The 22,821-nt window shown below is 33.9% G+C and overlaps 1 protein-coding gene across 1 annotated transcript in view; it reads left to right on the forward strand.

Moving 5' to 3' along the window:
- Positions 1 to 10,579: 10,579 nt before the first annotated feature.
- Positions 10,580 to 22,821, forward strand: part of LOC150107444 (uncharacterized) — a 526,289-nt gene continuing 514,047 nt past the window's right edge. Inside the window, exon 1 of the mRNA XM_090392100.1 lies at positions 10,580 to 10,701. The gene's annotated coding sequence lies outside the window, so the exon portion shown is untranslated. The remainder of the gene's footprint in view (positions 10,702 to 22,821) is intronic.

Genomic DNA, 22,821 nt, shown 5'->3' on the forward strand with positions numbered 1-22,821 from the left:
TCCAGTTACTGATGGCCGAAGATTATCCTCGACGTGTGGAATTCTCGCTGTGGTTTCTGCAAAAAAAAAAAAAAAAAAAAGTGCCGTAGACCCGGATTTTCCAACTTGTGTTTTGTTCATTGATGAAGCTTCATTTATCCGCGAAGAGGGTCTTCAATCACCACAATGCTCATGTGTGGGCCCATGAGAATCCACACGCTGTGCGATCACATGTTGCACAACAGCGCTTCGCCATTAATGTACGGGCAGGTATCATCGCTGACTGTTTAGTCGGTCCATACCTGTTACCACCCCGACTGGACTCTCAGAAGTATTGGACCTTTCTGGAAGAAGTTCTGCCGGATTTACTAAACAATGTTCCAATGACTGTGCGTCGGCAGATGTGGTTCCACCGACGACGGGGCTCCAGCCCATTTTGGAATTTCTGTGCGTCAGTATTTGGACAGGTCCTTTGGGGCTCGATGGATTGGGCGTGGTGGACCCATTGCATGGCCCCCACGCTCACCTGATTTATCGAGCATTGATTTCTTTCTGTGGGGAACCCTTAAAGCCATCGTATACAAAACGCCTGTTGCCTCTGACATGGACCTCGTGGCAAGAATCGCCATCGCCGCTGCTAATATCCGGGAAACTCCAGATAATTTCGAAAATGTACGGTAATCAATGCGTCGTCAGTGTCAGGCATGCATCACTGCTAATGGGCGCAACTTTGAGCACCTGATGTGAAACCATATTATGTATCCAACTACTATTGAACTGTTGAGTTACGTCTAAGAAAGTTTTTTACACTACTTACTGCCTTGTGTTATTTCTGTATCTGTGTCCCCCTGTTAGTATCTTCCATGGTAGCGTTTCCGATCATGCTTTCCTATGTGAATATGGTTGATTTTGATGTTCTCTACACCCCCCCCTCAAAGTTTATATATATATATATATATATAGAGAGAGAGAGAGAGAGAGAGAGAGAGAGACCAAGGTTGAAGTAATGCAGAAGTAGTATGCTTTGTATTATAGGATACATACTAAGGCAAGTAATATGAAGTCATTAGCCTCTATATGCAAGTAGCTCAGACGTGAATATATTTCAGGCGCAAAACATTATGTTGCTTACTTGGGAAAAGGATTAAAACCAAGTATAAAATTTCTTAATATCTTTACGTGGAATTTTGAACCACCCTGTATATATGTTAAAGATTAGGGTATAATAAACCCATGGTAAAAAAAAAAAAAAATTTCTACATCTTTCATCCAGAGATTTTTATTAATAATGACAAGAACCTTTTGTCTATTTGAATATGAGATATATATGACTTCTGCATTACTTTAACCGTGGTATCTCTCCCAGGTCTGGCTCCCACTGATGAGACCTCAATAAAGGTCGAGACCGGTCTAGGTAGTGGCCCTTCCCATTACGCATTGCATTATACACCCGAAAGGGGTGTGCTTTGCATTATGGGATACATACTAAGCCAAGTGATATGAAGTTATTAGCCTCTATATACAAGTAGCTCAGACGTGAATATATTTCAGGCGCAAAACATTATGTTGCTTACTTGGGAAAAGGATTAACATCAAGTATAAAATTATATATATATATAGAGAGAGAGAGAGAGAGAATATTTTACGTCTTTATCATTTGATATTGAATTTCTCTCTGCATTGTAACTTGGAAATAGTACATTTTGAGTTATTCGCCGAGATATCATTCTTTAGTTTTGAACAAGTCAAGAATAAAATTTATCAGGATGAAAGGGCTATCATTCATTTATATAACTTTCAATTCCTGTAATTCTATTTTGATCTAGTTGGAACCTTAAATTCTTAACAAGCTAGTTTCAACTGGTATTACTGCAAACCAAAAGGCAGTATTATTGTAGATGGATGTTTTAAGACTTTCTTATTTTAGGGAAATGGAAGCTTACATTTGATAGGCAGCAGCAGTAATTGCTTGCTGCTTACCACTTCCAAAGTATGACGGAATCTGAATCTTTGATGTCCACGATCTTGATGCGTGGTTAATGAGTTCAAAGCAGACACAAAAAGTCGTTTTCGTTTTTCTGCTTTGAACAGCCAATGTTCATTTATTTCATGAGGTAAACTAAAACGACTTTTTTAATATCTGCCTTCTCAAAAACTATGAAAAGTCGGTGGATTCTCTAAAAAAACAAAAAAAATGTATATGAACTATGCCTAATAAAATCTACATAGAAAATCGATTTCTTTCATTGCCTTAGTGTTCTGTTTTCGATATTTTACTTTGAGATAAATAATCGAGACTGCACTATACTACTTTGTTTTTGTTAATCTATTCGCTGATGACAGATAGGCGCATTTATGTTCTGATATCGTTGATCCATTATCAAACCATAAACTATGCGAACTAATTAGCGAATAAGAATTTTGATGAAGTGCTTTTTAAAACGTACGGGTTTAAAAACTAAGATCCTTCTTAGTGTCTTTTTTCCCTTGTTAAATCCGATTTCCTGATTAACCTTGCTATTTTATATAATCTTTTGGCATTGTTTTTGAAGCATGAAACTTGTTCCGGTTCAGTTTCCTCCCCTCCCCTTCCCTTTTTTTTTTTTTTTAATGTTGGAATAATCAACATAAAATCCCATATTTCGCTTGCACCTTTTCTTATTTGTATGAATAATCAACTGATTTTTTTCTTAAATTAATTTCTTAAATATTATTTGTCCATATCTTCATTGTTAGTAAAACTTGTGTGTTATGTGTTATTTCGCATAAAAAAAAAGAAGTAAATCTTCACATACCTTTTGATATCTGGATCTTTAAAGACTAACCTTTAATCTTAGTCTTATGCATCTAAAAATACTTATTTTTTTATTATTTTTTTTTCCTGAGTAACTGTTGGTCTTGCACAGAACTTCATTTCGGTCTACAGAAAATGCTATTCCCGCATTTGGGATCCTGTAAACATCCTGCGCTGATTTGTGGTTAATTTTATTAGTGTTCGCTGTTAAAATAACAGAAAACACTAAACTTAACCACTAATCCCTTATTGATTTATCGAGTCAAACAAAATTGTGTCACGCAAGCGTTCAGTTTCTACTTCATGCTTTTTCTCGAGATTTTACAGACATTGCTTCTTTGAATCTGCAATTTCTTCGGATTCTGTTAGAACAAATCTAGTAATCAGTTTAGTTTTTATGGCAGTCCACTCTCGAAATATTTGAAATTCATATCGCGGATGAGCCGATAGATACTGCTTATTTTAAAAAAAAATAAAAAAATTAAAAAAAAAAACACGCAGTATTCTTTTTATAAACTTTGAACGTAAGGAATTATATCTGCTATTTCATCTCACTTTGTTTATTGGAATCATATTCCTAGGCATGTATTTTCTTGAAAATTACAATTAATTGACATTGGACAACGAATAAAATATTCCCACGAAATGAATGACTGTTCTTGCATTTTTAAATGTTAGAGTTAATGTTATAAAACAGGGTTTTAGTCTCTATCGTTTTATAAAACATTCGAGACTTTTCAGATACGTTGGCAGTTTCGAAATAATCAAATAGTATTTTTATAGCTCAAAACATATTTCAGATAAAAATTAATGTAATTCCCAGATAAAGAACACATGAAAGTAAATCAATTCTCACGAATCTTTTCGAGTTTTTTTTTTTTTTTTTTTTCCTGACTTCTTTTACAAAGTTACTGATTAGGTTTTTCATTAACGGACTTTAAAATCCTCAGACTACGAAGAAATAATGCTCTGTGGATGTCTCGCAGTCAAATTTTATTCTGGGAACCCCCCCCCCCCCGTCTCACTCACTCTCTCTCTCTCTCTCTCTCTCTCTCTCTCTCTCTCACACACACACACACACATCGTTTAGGGACTACTTTTTAGGTCCTTTCATATATTTTTTCATATAAGCCCGTCCATACATATTCACTTTTGAGGAATTTTTTTTTCAAAAACCATCCTTCTGATGTAAGGCCATAGATGACGGAAATGGATTCCAGTGTTTGGAGAGCTCGTAACATAATACTTGCTGCTATCTCATAAACTTTCTCCACCTAGTATCTGATCATTATTATTTTACGTTTGACATGCAGATTTTATTTGATTTTCTGTCAGACATCTGGGGAATAATCTGTGAAATTTTGTTACATTTTTATTTTATTTTTTAAATTACGCGCAATTAACAATATAACTTCTGCCTTAGTCACTTTGGTTTGATTTAAACTATCCTAGTCTTATTCCACACGTTTCTGCACCTTATTTTTTATAAGGGTGAAGATCTGTCTTTCTCACTCTCGATCTGTAATGATGGGCTCCTTACTGGCAATCATTTGTTAGTTGGGAGGCTTCCAGTTGTATAAGGTTGATTGTTAATGGGTTTCGCTATTCCTTGAAAAAGGATTGAATTGAGAGCAAAAGAAAGTAATTTGGTGGTTAAAATTTGCCACTCTTTTTAAAGACCAGGACTAATTTAAGCTGTAGGATAAATGGAAGGTAGAAAAGAGTGTATGAAAAGGCAACACACACACACACACAGCGCGCGTCAACTCCTGAAATACAGGCCTTCAGAAAAATTGCTATATAATCTTACTTGTCATTCATTTAATGCCAGCCAGTACGAGTCGATAGAGAGCTGTGTGAGTATTGCTCTATAAGAGAAGAAAAATGAACACTAGGTTACTATTTGAAATGTCCAGGAACAAACAACATCAAGCAGTATACTAGAAGGATTATTGGTGAATGTTTGGTTAATGGATAGGATTATCTGGTGTTCTTGTAGGAATTCGCAATATTTTGAATTATATAATGGGCAATCGTGAAGAAAATATTTTAGAGAGTTTCTTCTTCTAAGCTGATTGTCCTGTCCAGGACGAAAAATATTTATAACGGCTTTCCACTTGAAGGTGAGATAGCCGGTCTCATATGGAGGTAGAGAGGTTTTTACTCCACAGAACAGGCAAACTGACTAGAAGAACATATGCAATTAACAGACAATATAGTGGACTCATAGCCTTAGGCTCGTTGACCGTGTGAATATGAAGAACAGTCTAAGCCAATTCCGCATCCACAGGTTCATGCGTCATTTTATTATGAATTGATATTGAAACAGAGGATAAACTTTAATTATACTCCGTTATTATAAAATATTATAGTATACATAATATTTTTCTTGTTTTTGCAGAAGCAAAACCGTGATTTGCTTCTACAAAATTATTGGTAATAGCGACGCTTAAAAATTTCTATCTGGTGGATCATTGCATTTTTTTTTGAGGGGGGGGGGGGTAGTTGAAGTTACGAATGTTAAAATCTCCGAAAACTTTAATCATAACGAAAACTTCTACCATGGAATGTCTAGAAAGAAGGTGCACAGATGTCACATTGAAAACGAAGAGTGAGAGGGATTAATATGAAGCAGGAATGTTCTGGAAGGGTTGGGATTTTTTTTTTTTTTTTTTTAACTTTTCATGGTTGCTGTTTGAGACATTGAAATTGGTAGAGACATGAAATAGAAACTAATGGATATTTTACTAAACCCTACACTTCGAAAAAAAATCACTCAGCCTTCTACAAACTAGTATACATTTTTGCTGTTAGCAACTGCAACCTTTATTTTTGGTATTTCATTCCAGTACACTGTCGTTATTTTATGGTGAATAAAATAACGTATTTGTAAATTAACAATATAATACATTAAAAAAAAAGACTGGGAAGAATTATCTTATTGTATTACACCGTACTCCTTTAGTGACTCATCACTGAGGTACGTACGCCTCACACTTGGCGAAACGCTGCTAGATGAAAATATGGGAATGATTAGTAGCAAAAGTCCATATCTGAAAACCCCCTTCACTGTTTTTTTATTATTATTTATTTATTGTTGTTTTATTTCGGTTTTACTGTTGTTTATTGTGAATCACACGTTATTGTGTAATTCGCCGTTATGTAGAGGTCCAGCTGTTGGGAAATGAGCGCAAGTTTCTGATTGGCTGATGTATATGATTACCTCAGTTTAATAACTTATTTTGGAGAGATAGTAGCATAAGGACAGCGAAATGAATTGAAAAAAAAAAAATGTATCGAATTAGATTATAATGTTGCTTGAAAAGTTATTCGAACTTCTCATGCAGGACAGATCGTGATTATTTCTGAGTTGTTTGTTTGAACGTAGAATAATAAACAAAACGTACAGTTGAACAAAATATTAGCCAATAATAATTTTTATATTATTTTAGGTTTTTGTCGTCGTGAATAGTATCATAGGATATTATTATTTTCTTCTTTTTTTTCCATATTTCCTTATTTTCGGCACTCTTGCTCATTCGGAAGGACGGCATTTCAAGTTGATTGAATACATGCATCTAACAGATATTAAATTTTCGGCATAACATAATGATAAATCATGATAAAAAATAAGTAATCTGAATAGGATCCTTAAAATCACTAGAACTTAGGTTAATCCCCTGTTAGCTTGTAGTCAGTTCACAGATGCATACAGATTCATCAAACATGCTACTAAAAGCTTGTACGGCTTGTTATTTAGCGCTGGATTAGGGTTGCCAATTTTAAACGTTGAACCTTCTCAGCCCAGTTGTTATTGACCAAGTCTTTTGGTTGGAAAGACTTGAGTTTGAATCCTTCTAGGACTCGAAAAATCTTTATCTTTATTCAGTTAAAGTGAGTTAGCTGGTCTAATATGGAGGCGCTACAGGTTTCCTCTCCGAGCAAAAGATAGGATTAACTGTCCTGTCAGAGCATTAATTACGTTTCAGAAAATCCAAATTACTTATCCAGGCTAGGCCATCGAGCTTAGGGAATGTTATGCGTTTTATTAGGCTATCAGATTTCTCATATTCGTTTCTTTGTGATTATTCCATGTTTTGCACATTTCATTTATATAAAAATGTTATGTATGTTCATGAGTAATTTTTTATCCTCAATATAACGACTGTGCTACATTACTTTTTAAACACGATATTGATATGGTCAGATGACCATAGAATCTTGCTTTAGAGACCAAACATGGTGTGATTTTTTTTTTTTTTTTTTTTTTTTTCAGCACCCGAAGTCACAGTGAACGATGAAAATCACTCCTGCTTTTACGTTAAGATAACTCTGAAAGCTGAAATATCGAAACTTGAAACGAGTAGCAAACTTTTAGCGAGAATAATGTGAATGGCCTGTAGATATTTATCTACGGAGTGCAGCCCGACTGGTTTTAAACTAAACCGGTAATCATCGGATTATTCAAATACTGCCAACATCGAACACGATGCTGATATTACGTAATAGTATCGATTCAATTTCAAATGAGAGATATTTGCCTAATAGAGATATATCATGAGCAGTTAGCAAAAGATACGTTTTATGTATTTTTTTCTAGCATTTCAAGAAGTTTAATGTTTGTTTGTTTAATGTTTATTATTAAACATTAAACAAATTATACATATTATACTATTCAACTTGTATAATTATGACAACATTCACAATACAATTCAATGCACAGTACAAAGTTACAAAATAAAATTCAAGTATTACTATCATATTCTGTTGGTACTAACACTTATTATGGCTATTATTTTATTACGGTTAATAAAAAGTTTTCTCGTATATGCAAGTAGAATATAATATATTTCAAATGGTTTCAAAGTTATGATAAGTAATTGGTTTAGGGTAATATAAGTTAGTTAATGCAAATATGTGTAACCAAAGGCCGTAGCCATACTGGTTACTAGAAAAGTAATTAGCTTAAACAGACACTGAGAGTCCGGGGACCGCATCTAAGAGGGCTCCCTCACCAGTTATAATAATGTACATGTTGATATTTTAATTCCTAATTGAATGAACCAATTTGTAAATCAATACCTTAATTGGTTATGATATATGAGTTATAATGATCTCTTATACTATACGTTTAAAATAATTGTCAACATTCTTTAATCCCATAAGGTAGTTTCTCAATCTTTTTCTGAATACATATTCTGAGGTTATAGATTTAATTTCATTCGGAAGTTTATTATAGCTGCTCGTTGCAATATACTCGAAAGATTTATGAAAAATTTCTTTGTTAGCCTTAGGTACTTCCAGCGTGTTTCGACCGCAGCGCAATCCGTAGTCTACATTATATACCAAGAAACTTTCAGTGTTTCTTTTTACATATAACAGACAACCATAGATATATAGTTTCTGAAATGGTAGAATATTATGAACGATATACAGATCACTGGTTGAATGTGCAAAGTCGGTAGTAGTTATGGCTCTAATTATTCTGTTTTGTATTCTTATTAATGGAAGCAGATTGTTATAATAGTCTCCCCCCCAACAGGTAATGCTATATTGCAGTGAAGAATTTACCCAGGAATAGTATAAACATCTTAAGAATGCTGCATTTACAAATTTTTTAACATAATATATTCTGTTAATTATGAACCTAAACTTATTTGTTAAGAAAGTGGTGTGGGAGTTCCACTTCAAATTGCTATCGATATGGAGGCCCAAATACTTGACGGTTTTTGTTTTTTTGATTAAGCTACATTTACAATTTAGAATACCACTACATTTCCTTTCATGCCATTTTATAGTTATACTGCGATCTAATTTGTCTGTTAATATAAAGTACATATATCTCGTTTTGTCGGTATTAATGTTAAATCAGTTGTTGCTAAACCATATACTTAGTTTTAACATATCGCTATTAATCCGATTTGTTAGATTTACAAGTGTTGTTTCGGTGTATACTAAAGCCGTATCGTCAGCAAAGGATATCATTTTACCAAAAAGTTTGTATTTTTTACATAATTGCCTGTGAATGATAAGTAGAAATTTTAGTTTGTTCCATAAGTGCTCGTTTATAAATAAAATTCACTGAAACTTCCGACGTCTTTTAGGATAAACGTATCGAAAGTATGCTGTAGCTGGAATTAGCGTCTTGTTTCAGTCAGTCGCAATGTATTGTGTAATTGTTGCGAAGTAGTAGTTTGGGAACTAAAGTCTTCTAAACTACTTTTGGATCAAACATTATTATTATTATGTGACACCTCCAGGGAGTCCAGACTCATCGAGGGAGAGTGTGCCAACAGCATCGAACAATTTTCCCTTCCAACTACTAACCGCGCTCAAACTTGCTTAACTTTTTCGTAGCAGAAGTTCGACCAACCTTTGCTGGCATCCTATTAAAAATATAAATTTACTCGAACGTTTTTGCATTCTTATTTTTTATTTTATTTATTTATATTTATATCGTTTATTTCTTGTCAAATAGCTATATGTTAAAAATGATCATTTTTTGGTGTTCGTTTATCTAATTACAAAGAAACAAACCTTGCATTGCTTAGCTTGCAAACTTTACATTTAGGCCATATATCGTGTTCATTTGGCTGGATCTACCCAGTTTTACCCAATCTGATCATAATGGTGAAAACTTACCTCCGTGGTAAGTGGGTTCGAACTTACAGAATGTCATTTTGATTATGGAATTATGGAGGCGAGTTTTAACTTGCAGAGTATTGTTTCTCTATGACTGTAATCTAGATGCTTTCACAAGTGGAACTAAATTCGACTATTTAAAATAAAACTTTGTAGGTGACATAGGCTTGTTAGAAAATTTAAGGCCGTGGTACTCAACAGGGTGAAATTTTGAAAGTGGTCCGAGGCATGTGTTATCATTGTTAAAGTATATGCTTTTATTTAGTCTGGTTGTCTCTTTACTTACAAACTAACTTGTCTATTTTTCGGAAATTACGATTGCTAGAAAGATAAACCTAATTATTGGGCGTTTTCAATAATTACGAACTCATTTTAAACTCCCTTGGTGAAAGACTCAGCAGGAATGTGTTTTAATTGGGAATTATAGCTAAGTTTTCATCATTACGTGAGTAAAATTTCCAACCACAATATATGTTAAAGCGTCCACTATAATGATACAGAATCGCTTGATTAAACTTTGTGTTTATATTACGTATATACACAGTTAGATAACGCATATGACATATTAATGAAACATTGAGATATGAAACTACAGACAGCGCTTGTAAAAGTCCTTGTAAAACCTGTTTCGGAATAGGACTTCTTGAGCCCCTCATTCAGGCACCTGTTCTCTGCCTGCATGTTGCAGATTTTTGCCTCCGTGACACCAACGGCACGCATCACGAAACAGCTTTACCACCCAACATCTAGCTTTGGAATTTGCAGCTTACTTGACGCTTGTATTAAATGCATGACCGCCAGTCATAGTGCATGGTTTACTTCCTTTGTATGTGATTGCGTGAGACTTGTTACCTCAAGAGAGGAAGCGCGGCAATTGTAACAAGTTGAATGCTTTTGCTGGTTAGGCTTATTGCTAAGCCTCACGTCCGCCTCGTTGCACTATTCTGTTCTGTGTGTGCACACATTCACTAGAAATGGAAGATATGGATTTTTTGCATGCTTGTGTTGTTCAAGTTAAACTTAGTGTGGTGTGGCATGTTCAAGAATTGACAAAAATTTTATCTTTTCCACAGTGCCAGTGTTACTGACTACGGCGAAAATTTCGTTAGCGGAATTAAGCCTAACAGGTGTAAAGTGACTAGAGCCAAAACTTACATGGGTACTGCGGATAGTTGCACGAATTTCTTCAACTTCAGTGTTCTTTTAACTATGTGTGTGTGAGCTTGGTCTAAGCCACTGGTGTTAATGGCCTTCTGCTGGATAGAAATGCAAATCAGCAGTCTCAGGTTAGTTTTCAAGATTATAAAAAGTATTTCTTTTTTTTTTTAAGTTAACAGTATTTTACAGTGCTGCTCTTATATTTTTGATACATATCTGTGCAATAAACAATTGAGAAAGAAACAAGAATATCTGTTCTTTGTTGACCTAAATAAACATGGCTTTTCAATAAGTAGTATGACTAGAATAAGAATCACCAGCAACTCCCCGAGAGTACCGAATTTGGTGATGGACTGTCTCCTCACCCGGTTGGAAAAACCAATTTCCTGTGGGATGTAGCTGTGAAAGTTTATTGTGTATTACATGAAATAAAACAGTTGTATTGTATTGGATACAATTTCAATTCGTCGAAAACGTTAAGCAGTTTTATACTTAACAGTATATTTTAAATGACAATGAAGGCTATTATTATGCTGTATTGAGATGTCATTGGCATCCTGTGAGTTTTTCAGCAATTTTATTTCATTACTAATTCATTTGAACAATTTCAACAAGCCAATTTCAAGAAAATTTAAATAGATATCGAGAATATTTCGATCTTTTTATTATTAATACGAAGTTACCTTGGTATTAACATACCTTCCTAAAAATTACTTGTTTGAGAATGACTGAAAAATATTCTTTATTTCACCGATATATTGTTTAAAATTTGTAATTCTGTTCTATAGATTTATTTTATTATAGTGCAATGTTCTATGCTATGTTAACAATGACATGGTGTGCTCATTATTAAATGGAGCGAACGAACCCTTAGTGCAATAATGAACATACAGTAAATCTTCAGAATATGTGTAAACCCAGGGAATTTGTATGGTTGTTACGAGCACACTACTAAAAATGTAGAGATTTTTATAGAAACATGAGCTAAATTATTAAAATTTAACTAAATATAAAAATTGCAGAATGCTTATTTTGTTTGAATGACATCAACATTCATTGCCTGTTCATTTTATTTATTATAATCATTATTATTAATTTCACAGCGAAGTTATTGAAACAGAGATTCTGAAATTACGAAGACGAATAATTATAGCATTTTTTTTTTATAATGTTGGTTGATTTGTTTGTTCCTGGTTGGTTTGGATTAGTTGGAATTACTCCACAGCCTTGACTTGACGATTAGTTTCCAAGTATTTGATTATTATATCAGAATAAAGACAGATTCTGATGTATATATTAATGCTTTTTATTTCTGTCTTTTCAGTAGTGAATTTGTGTCTCAATTATGATTTTTTGTTTTCTAATTAGTTTTTATTCATCTTTGGATTTTTAAACATTATTTCTTATATCAGTTTTGGAATTGAACCTCGGATGAGTAAACGAAACAGTTTAAGAACACCAGATGAAGTAGTCTCAAAATATATTCTGTTAAGGAAGTCCAGCACTATTCTCCGAAGTCCGTTCTTGTTTTAGTGTCCCGAATATGATTTATTCAACTTTCTTCCACTTGGCTTCTCTGGTATTTTGTATACAACAGTGTCTGCGAAAATAAATAGGCACATTCCAAACTGTCATTAGTGGCTGTAGATTTATTACACCGTGTACTCCCTAGGGGAAACACCCAAATGGTTGCTTCGTCTCATGTTTATACTGTTACCTTCAGGGCGTGTTTGAAGTTTCTTAGTGCTGCGCTGTGTATTTTACTTAGTTTGGATGATTTAGTCATAGTAAACTTTCTTTAAAGTGTAAGTCTCACTGGAAATAAGAAGAGATAAGGAAAGCTTATATCATTGGCATAGCGAAAGGATTCGACCTTTTTTTTAAATTGTTATCAAAGATCTTCAATGCATTTGATTTTAGAAAGTCCGTCGTCCATTATTGGCTGTTATTGTTCCATTCATTCGAGAACTGAACTGAATCAAAATGGCTATCAGAAGGATGAAATTAAGCAGTTGATTTCACATCAGATCATTCTATCATGAAGAGTATTCTGAAAACTTCGAAATTTCAGTTACCTACTTCAGCTTTGAGGTGTGACATGTTCTTAGTATTAAATGGCAAATTTTTCCAGATCTATAATTACTGGTTGGTGCCATTCGCAATCTGCAGTTAGTTCAGACGCGACATTTGCCCTTCGGTTCAGTTCGAATCCGTCTAGGACGCGAGAAAACGTAAGAGTTTTTCAGCTGTTGAGTTTCTAGCGTCATACTCAAGTGACAGTTTTCCCTCCCGGCAACTGGTAAACGGACCAGAAGTTAAGTGATATAACTATTACGAACGAAGCAACTACGGCTGTGAAGCCAACTCATCTGAAGACTTGTGGACGATTTCAGTGCAGCTCACCGATACTGTTTATGAATTGAAGTTGTCTGATTAACAAATCCTTGGTTGCTAGGAAAGTAATTCGTGATAACTGACTTTGTAGAATTGTTTGGTTCTTCCCCTCCTTATCTTCTCCTAAGTTCTTACAGAAGATATGCATGTAAAAAAACAAAGCTGAAATTAAAAACTAATTTAAAGCTGTGCTGTGAAGCCCCCACTCCCTCCTCACGTTTTGAAATTAATGCCTTTTTTTAATGTCATTCCCACCACATTTACTACTGTCGGTGTGTTAAGTAATCCGAAAATCCTGCTGCTGCTTGAAACTGTCTCAAGCCGGTGTTTAGGCGTTAGTAAGCGTGGTGGTAGCCTCACACCTGATGACGAAATTCATCTATAATCTAAAGCCTTTCACAAACATCCACGCCACAATGGGATTCTACCCATTTGATTGGAGAGCGGATATGCTAGCCCACCAGGCCGACAAAAACTTAGAATGATAAAATATCGAAGAAATCCGAGAAAGAAGTGCACAGATTAACTTGTACATCAAGGAATAGAATTTCATTAAGGGACCACATTTTATGGCAAACAGTATATTTAGGAATTCATTTTCGTCGAAATTAAGAAAGAAAAGTAAAATGGAGAAACGTAGATAGACAGAAATGGGTATCCAATATATGATTTTCTTTGAGGAATAATTGCGAATTCAGTGATGAATTTGTTGATTCACTTGGTTGTGTATATCATTCCACGATGTACCAAAGTGATCCATTTAAATTGAAGAATGCCATTTGGATAGAGACAATTGTTTTCATCTACTAGTGTGACGAAGATTTTCTTAGGAAACCTTTTCTCTTTGCAAAATTGACTAATCATTTGGAGAATACACGCAATTAACAGCTATTAATATACGTCTCATGACTAAATTTGCTTTGCGACTTGAGTCGCGATACTAGAAACGGTTTCGGTAAGATGTTTTGTCATCATTATAGAAGTATAGACCGCACAGCGGCTTTACGTTATTGTCTAAAATCTTTTGGTGATACAGCAATCCCTCGATTAATGCGCCTCCGATTAGTGCGTCATTTTTTTTCGATACCCAAATTCGATTAGTGCGCCTATATGCATCTTAAAAATAAATGTTACAGATTTAAAAAATTTTCGATCTATGCATTTTTAATGGCTAACTATTTTAAAAAATCATTCACCAGGATGAAATAATTTAGTTACCGATTTGAAACATTTTACAAAGTTATTTTTTAATGGCATACTACACTATTTCCATGTACACTATGTTCCAAATTTACGGCCAAAATTTATGTCGTCTGTTTTACATAGCATTTTGCTGATCATATCTCATGCAATTGTTTTCCTTACTTTTTTATTTTTAATTATTTTCCTAATCATGAGTAAAAGAATTCGTGAGCAAAAAACAGAAGTGTGAAAATGATTCGAAAAGTAATCTGATTGGAAGAAAAACTTCAAATAATAAAGAAAAATGAACAAGGCGAGTCCAGAGCAAAGATAGGACAAGAACACAGAAATGGTTGAATCAACTGCTGAATACAAAGAGAAAGGTAAGGCTGCTTCAAGTTCATCATGCATGCATTCGAAATCAAAGTATTATCATGATTGAATTAGAGAGACTTCTTTTTACATGGATCGAAGATTGTAACCAAAAACGGATCTCGTTAAACACTGGCCTTATTAAATTAAAAGCACTGTCTCTTTGTAACCTGGAAAGAAAGGGCTATCAATGATGGAAAAGAAGAAGAATTTCACGTTAGTGCTGGATGATTTAAGCGTTTCAAAAAGAGAAATAGCCTACATAATGTTCTAATCACAGGCGAAGCTGCAATTGCAGATAAGGAGAGATTTTGAAGAAAATTTTGTAAGAAGGGGCTATTGTGATCAACAAATATTTAATGTCGATGAAACCGGCCTTTTTTTTGGAAGCGAATGCCTTCCAAGACTTTTCTAGCCAAATCAGAGAAATCTTAGCCTGGTTATAAAGTCGCAAAGTCGAATGAAATTACTGCTAGCAATATGCGAGCTGTTTGGAAGTACATTCTTCCACATTATGCAAATAATTTTAGAGGCTTTTCAAATTAATCTAATTAATTAAATCTCATTCTGAGAAGTTGAGTGATTCCGACCTGCTAAATTTAGATGCACAGCGGGAAGATCCTGAAGAATATGAAGAAAATTTAATCACTGAGAAGACTAAAGAGGTTTCACAGAAAAAATTTAAAATAGTTTTCGCACAATCGAAGTTTTTAAGCAGCAGTGCTTAGAGACCGACCCTGATGAAGAGAGAACCAGTAAAATTTGCAGAAGAGCAAATAGGGCCATACCCTTCAGTTGTATGAAAAAAAGAAAACAGAATGCCCGCCAAACTACGTTAGCTCAATTCTCTTTTAAGAAGCAGAATAATAAATTTATATTCTGAATATGTTTTATTGTCTTTCAGCTTCATGGTTTTCCTTTAACTAGGCCCTGAGACATACCCTAATTCTTTTATAAAAAAACTTTCAAAAGAGCGCATTAATCGAGGGATTGATATATATATATATATATATATATCAATCCCTCGATTAATGCGCTCTTTTGAAAGTTTTTTTATAAAAGAATTAGGGTATGTCTCAGGGCCTAGTTAAAGGAAAACCATGTATACATATATATATATATATATATATATATATATATATATCAATATTGTACAATTTAGTTGGTAATGTTTTAAATGGCCAGCCCATCCTGTGTTCATTACTTAATAACGGAGTGCACCAAGAGAACGTAAGAATTGGACTTTGGATCCGAGGCGTTGGTGGATTCTCTAATTTCTTATAGGCTACATGCCAAGCGAAGTTTTCTTCAGTTATCTAATGTTGGCCCGTAAGCGATTTCAACTAATGTTATATTAAAACTCGGTGCATATAGTGTCATAAATTAGCCCTTTGGTTTTCACTAGTAGAGAAAGATAATGGCATTCATGTTATGATTGTTGTTGTTGTTATCAAACTCGACGATCAGTCAGATGCAAACAGTATACTGTATATCCTTCTTCATCACTGCAAATAATAGCTTTTTTTTCCAAATACTCAGTTTGATATTCTAAGTAACACAGCTGCTCATGCTGTTACTGGCTTTAATAGCAGAAATTCAACCTTTTCTTTTTTTGCATACTTCATAGTATGATTTCTTAGATACATAATTCTTAGCCAGCTTTTTCGTTCCATACAAATCCAGATGTTGAATAAATATCCTGGTGCACAGCTCCTGACATTAAAACAGTATAAATCAACCGTAACGAATTTGATGTGCAGAATATCCCAAAAAAATTAATTACGCATTTGTAATAAAGTACAATGTCATAAAGATATAAACTATTATTCTTGCTTATTTTGTATAAAATCCTAAGACTAAGTGCCTCTGTTGTTGAAGAACTATTACATAATACCCCCCCCCAATATGTGTATATCATATATTACTCGTTATATTGTAATAACTAGTGAAACATTAAAAATCCTAAACGATTTATTTTCATTCATTAGTATTACACTTATTGATAATTTAAATTCTTCTGAACTCTCACTTCTCTAAAAAATGGAATGTTGCATAATGAAATGTCATAACGACAAACATTTGAAACAGCTAATTAACTGGAATTTTGTTGTTGTTCCATATCGAAATAGAAGACTGACATGTTTCGCTACCTAGTAAGACTAGTTATTTCTTCGAATTGTAATATTCAAATACACATACACAGAAGATTATGTAGAGGTGTGATACATCAGCCATTGAAACAGTGGAATGTAGAATGGGTCATTGCTATTATTTTGCAACCCAGTTAATTAGTTGTTTCAGCAATTACATAACTGATTTCTTAGAAGTCTACCTATTATGGTTAGTTACACATGTTTTTGTATCCGAGACAAGTGACATTGCTACAATTTACATTAAAGAGATTGGGTTTCTTTCGAAATTAGGAAAAATATATAAATACAAACATACATTTATAACGGTTATTGAATTCACAGCTATTTTTTAGACCTAAGTGTATATTATGTTCTGCTCATAATTCATATTTAGAATCCGTAAACGGAATTATTCACATCTAGAATATCCCGTTTATGTAATAAGTACCCGTTGGTTACTTATTTTTATTTTGTATCGTTTTTTTTTTTCGATATTAAAAATATAGCAAGTCATATGATGAAACCTTTCAGTGAGAAAGGTTTCTTTCTCGAGCAAAATCTTTGCATCCGACCTTGTTAATTAATTTTAACGCATTCAAAACTAACTTAAGCAGACAGAGGATAAATGAAAATTCTGATCCTACAATGACATGACCTTTATAAATTGTGTACTTATTTAAGTCAGTATGCTAACACTAACATCTTGAAAAGATTCATTCGGAAAGAGATGCGCCATAAATGTTTAGGCTCGCTACAACTTCAATTAATTAACTTAGTTAATTCGTAGTTAAATTAATTAATGCACACGTTGACTTGCACGTGCGAAGCTCGACGTTCGCCTTGCCTCACGTCATTCTGGTATTCGCCGTCTTACGTCTTTTCCTACATACCACCTTTCGCACTATTTATTTCTCTCAAGTAATTTAAACATAGCTTTTCCAGCCAATTTATTTTCCGCTGTGGAAGTGAAATAATTCAAATGAATGTGTTGCTAATGGCAACTAACTATAGCTTTTCCTTCTACTAAAGGCAGAAATTTGCATTCATGACTCATTAAGATAAGAAATTACCCCACAAAGTATGGCTTAAAAACACGTATCTTATGCACATACAAATTACATGAATATACAGTATGTTATTTAGTTAATGCATTATAATACTATAAGATGTATTAGTAGTAAGTCGCTGATATTAAGCTTTTATACTCCTTATGCCTTTCTGATATATCATATAGAAATTATGGACATACCATTTCATATTTGTGGAATTAGCTATACTTCGTGTGTTTATGATTTATTTATTTATTGTTAGTTTTAAGCTGTTTAAAATTATTTTAAAATTAAAACCAAGACGTTTTAGCAATCAATCCACCAGTTTGGAAAAATTATCTTTAATCTTTATTGCAGTTTGACTCACTGTACCTCAGTGGCCGGCTGGATAGCGTCTCGCTTTCCAACCAACAAACTCTGGGACTCCTATCCGCTGTGGCATGAATGTTTGTAAAAGTCTTTAGGTGGTAAAGGTTTTTGTTCATGCAGTGTAAGTCCACCACCACCACCACTGATTATTGAAGGCTTAAAGTGGCTTGAAATTAAATTACCATGTTTGATCACTAGAGCAAGATTACCAGATTTTCTCACCAGTTAGTCCATCAACTGTGCTAAATGGTGAGATAATTCGGGTGCCCAGTTTCAATTTTGAGATGGGAGGAAAGCACTTATATATATACTGCATATGTATATGAAAAAATTTGAACACACGTATAAAGTTCAAGGATTTATCATATTTTATGCCACGTGCTTCAAATACTGCCGCGCCTCTCTCGGAAGAACACTTTTCTTGCATAACGACTTTGGTTTGAACTCACCTAGAAGATTTAAGGACTTTTCAGCGATGAATTATTGTTCTCATATTGAGATGACAGGATTCTCTCGAAAGCAGATTTTTTTTTTTTTTTTTTTTTTTTTTTTTTTTTTTTTTTTTTTTATCGCGCAGAAGAGACAAACCGGCCGGAGACCATGCACGCAGTTCCATTCCGAATTTTTCCTGTTTTGATAATTAGTAGCCATCAGGTTTCTCGGTGCTGCTCTAAACAGATGAAATCCGAGGTCAACTTTCGGCTGCAGTGTTGAATTGAATTTATATCCAACTTTCTTACTGAACTTTCTAATAATACTTCATTTATCAGTTTATTTACTTATTTTTTGTATTTATGATTCTGTTGCTTTGGTTTGAAATAATTTCAACACTTGTTTTTGTTTAGGAGTGACCCTTATTTAACTACAATGGCCTATGGGGAAATTTGTAGACAACGTTGTGGAGTTCGAATATTTCTTTGTGTGTGAGAGATTTTTTAGGTTTTAGGAGAGTTGCTAATTTTTGGTTCGTGGTGAATACTAGCTTATAGTCCGTGTTTTTGAAGATGTATTTGTAGGCTTTGTATGTGTTTTGGATGTATGGCAATTTGATGACCATACGTGTCGGGAAGTTTGTTTTGGTTGTGTTATCGTTATGACGGGATTTCGCTATATTGTTCGCGTAATTTATTAGATGTGTAGATGTTCCGAAGATGGTCACACGACCGAAACGGTCCTGCACCCCGTTAACCCTGCCCCAGTTGCCACTATAGTTTTACCCTTCCTCCCCCCTCCCACAAAAATGTGCCCTAATTCAAAATAATATATGTATACATTTATATATATATTATTAACATTAACCCGGGTTATCCAAACTTATTTCCCGCGTCAAAACACCCCCCCGCTCCCCCCTCTTCCCCCCCCGCTTATAAACAACCTTCAGCGAGATCATGGAAGTGGAAGACATCGTAGATTCAAAAAAAGGTATGTACCAAATTTTTCCACCTCTTTTATTCTACCTTAATTGCCTTCTATATTCACCAATAATGCCCTAAATTTATATACCCCTCTTGAGTATTGATAGCCATTGTAGTTAAATAAGGGTCACTCCTAAACAAAAACAGGCTATAATAGCTGTAATTATAATAATAGTGTTTAAGAGGAGTAACATGAGTTTTTTTCTCAGAGACCATACTTAATTTCAACACTTATTTAGGAAGAATATAATTCAGGGTAAACTGTATTCTGAATTCTCCCTTTACCTGGATGAAGTGTCTTTTAAAAGTTCATAATCATTTGTTTTACCTTAGAGATTTTTGAAGAATTTTAGATTATTTTAGATACAACTACCTGATGTTGATCACTGTATTCATCGCTAATGTGATTTTGAGTAGCAGAAATTGCATAGCAACTTTAGTTGCGTTTATTTGTTTTATAATCAGTCTTCCTGTTAACTACATCATTTAAAGATATCTCTTTGACTGCGACTAATAGAATTCGTAACACCTTAACACCATTTCTTTATTTTATCATCAGGATAGCTCGTTCGCAATAATAGAAAAGTGAGGCAGGTTTATCTTGTGAGAATATTTTGTCTATTATCATTAAACTATCGCCAGCAAGTTAATCACGAGTTATAGTTATCTTAAATGTGTTGATTTTGAGAGATTAATTTCTTCATCCTTGTCTACAGAAGACACGCTAAATTGGCTTGGTCACGAACTTTAGTGTTCAGTACATCCTTGTAGCTAGTTTTCGATGAGCAGTAAAATAGTAAGTTAGAGAAAACCAATGAGATTGATATCCTAGAAATATGTTGATGATAACCATGACGTGAAATAACGCTACTTGAGATAGTTATTTGAAAGCAAAAATAAACAAAGCATATATAGTTTTATCTTAAATTCAAGGATACAAAACTAATATAATTTTTTTACTCGTAATATGTAACATGCTACGTGCATGTTGAATGACGTGGGAGCTATAAATATAAAGAAAAATTCCTTAGTGAATATTTTATATAACAAAATTGGCATAATATATTTTTTTGTTGAATATGTGAGTTTTATTTGTAATTAAGGTAATGTTTATGCTGTATTTTCTTTCGTTTTAAATATAATTAATACGAAATGAAAAATGCCATCCGCTTTCGCATATATATTGCCATTTGTAATAATACGAAATTTGCTTTCCTGTAGCGTTTTTCTTTTAATTTACATAAATTGCACTGATCTTTTTTTTTTTTTTTTGGACATTGGTATCTTCACGTTGTGCCATTCTTGTTCGCTTCCCCCCCCCCTCTGCTCTCTGCATTTTCTCACTTAACTCCAGAGTAGATAGAAGAGTAGAAGAGGATGTATAAAAATATGCGGAGAAGGAAAGGAAAGTTTAGTTATCCCACCACATACACCTGTCTACGATTATACGATTTTTTTTTTCTTTCGCAGAAAGATTTAATAAAAAGAAAAAAAAAAAACTTTTCTTTAGATCTGGCGAGATACATTGATGTTCCCTGGCATTATTTTGAGTAGCTCGAGCCTCCTTTTTGTAATTATTCATGATTTGCAGCGTTTGTTTCACCTTGGAGATTTGCGAAGAATTTTAAATTATTTTAGATACAACTCCTCGATGCTGATCGCTGTATTCCGCACTGCTGTTTTCTTTTCTTTTTGTATTTCCTTCTCTAGTTTTTTTTTTTTAAATTTCCAATGTGTTTCTGAATTATTTCATTTTATTCTCTCTTCTCAAGATGTAGTTTCCGCCTATTTTTAATCAATTTCGTCCCCTTTATTTAGTGATGTGACGGGATTGTGGCCTTATCAGGTGCTTCTATCTCTATTCTTTATTTTTTTTATATTACTTTTATATTTTTTATTACTCTTATTATTCGTCCTTAATAATTTTTTCGCTTTCAAGGTACTGCGAAATAGAAATCTCTCTAAAAGGTATCTGAATTGTTCTAATACTCTGTATTTTTAGTATAAATATTTAGTTTTTCTTTCTTAGATCAGTAATGAGAAGCCCTTCGAAATTTTGAAAACAGTTTTTATGTAAGGTAATTTTTTAATTATAAATATTAGGTTTATGCTAAATGAAATGCTAACCAGATACATTGTTATCTGGAAGTGCAACTCCATATAGTAAAATATCACAATTTTTAGTTCTTTCAACTGTATTTCGCCTAACTTAGCGAAGAGCAAGTTTACCTATTAGAACTCAGTTCTCGACGCGTTATTTTGCCTCACTTCATTCATATGTGGGTGGATTGCCTCTGTATGCGTTTATTCTTCAGTGGTATCTCGCACACGCAAAAAAGTAAATCTGTGGATGATAAATCTTTGTGATCATTGAGATTACCACCCTTTCAAAACAGTGTTGCCATTAGGATACTCGTGAGTAAATCCGTAAATGGGCGGTGTGCAATCGCTGCGGCCTGTTAGAATCGGTAAGATTCTGGTTACTTCAGCACTTTCTTTCCCCCCCCCCTTTTTTTTTTTTCCATTAAAGAAATCAGTCCGTTTCGAGTATGGCGGCTCAGTCTTATTTGGTTACTTTCTGAGTTCGTGCGCAACTTGAATTCAATATGGACGAGGCATGAAGATTTCTGTCGCCATACGATACCATGTAGTTGAAACCTTGGCAGGGAATTTATGCTGGTGTATTTAGGAATGCTTTCCCGTATTTATTGCAGCTTTTCCTCTGTTAGCAACTGATGTGCTTTTTTCCATCATATCGTTTGCGAAAACGCTGCACAGTAGCCGTCATCTTATTATCTTATTTGGTATCACTTGATTAGGAAATTTATTCCTAACTCCGAGTTATCGCAAATTCATTTCTATAAAGAATTGAGAAAGGTATGTTTTGTATCATGATTAAGTATTTTAATATAATTTGTGGTTGTATTTTGAAATTCCTATGAATAAGAAAAAAACTTAATGAATATTAATTCGTAGCATATCTTCTGTGAATTGAAATAAATTTATTTCAGACAACTGACCTTTGCACACATCACCACCATCGTATTGGCACGTTGCTAATTTCTTCGCCGATCTGATACATATAGCTTAGGTGTGAAAAGAAAATACAAGTCAGTACATTTTTTTGCGAATAACGAAAACTGCAAGAATTAAGCCGCCAATGATGTGGTCCTGCTGTATATTTTAAATAAATAATAAATATCAGTGGCAACACTTTGCGATAACATGTTTCATTAGTATTACATAGATTTGACCTCAAACTTTCGAATCGTCATGTGTAAACTTTTATTATTTTTTTCCAACTTTCGTAGACGTCCACTACAGGATACAGCTCT

Source organism: Typopeltis vanoorti, chromosome 4 (assembly GCF_054136105.1).
Source record: "Typopeltis vanoorti isolate ZY-2024b chromosome 4, IOZ_Tvanoo_1.0, whole genome shotgun sequence".
Classification (NCBI taxonomy): domain Eukaryota; kingdom Metazoa; phylum Arthropoda; class Arachnida; order Uropygi; family Thelyphonidae; genus Typopeltis; species Typopeltis vanoorti.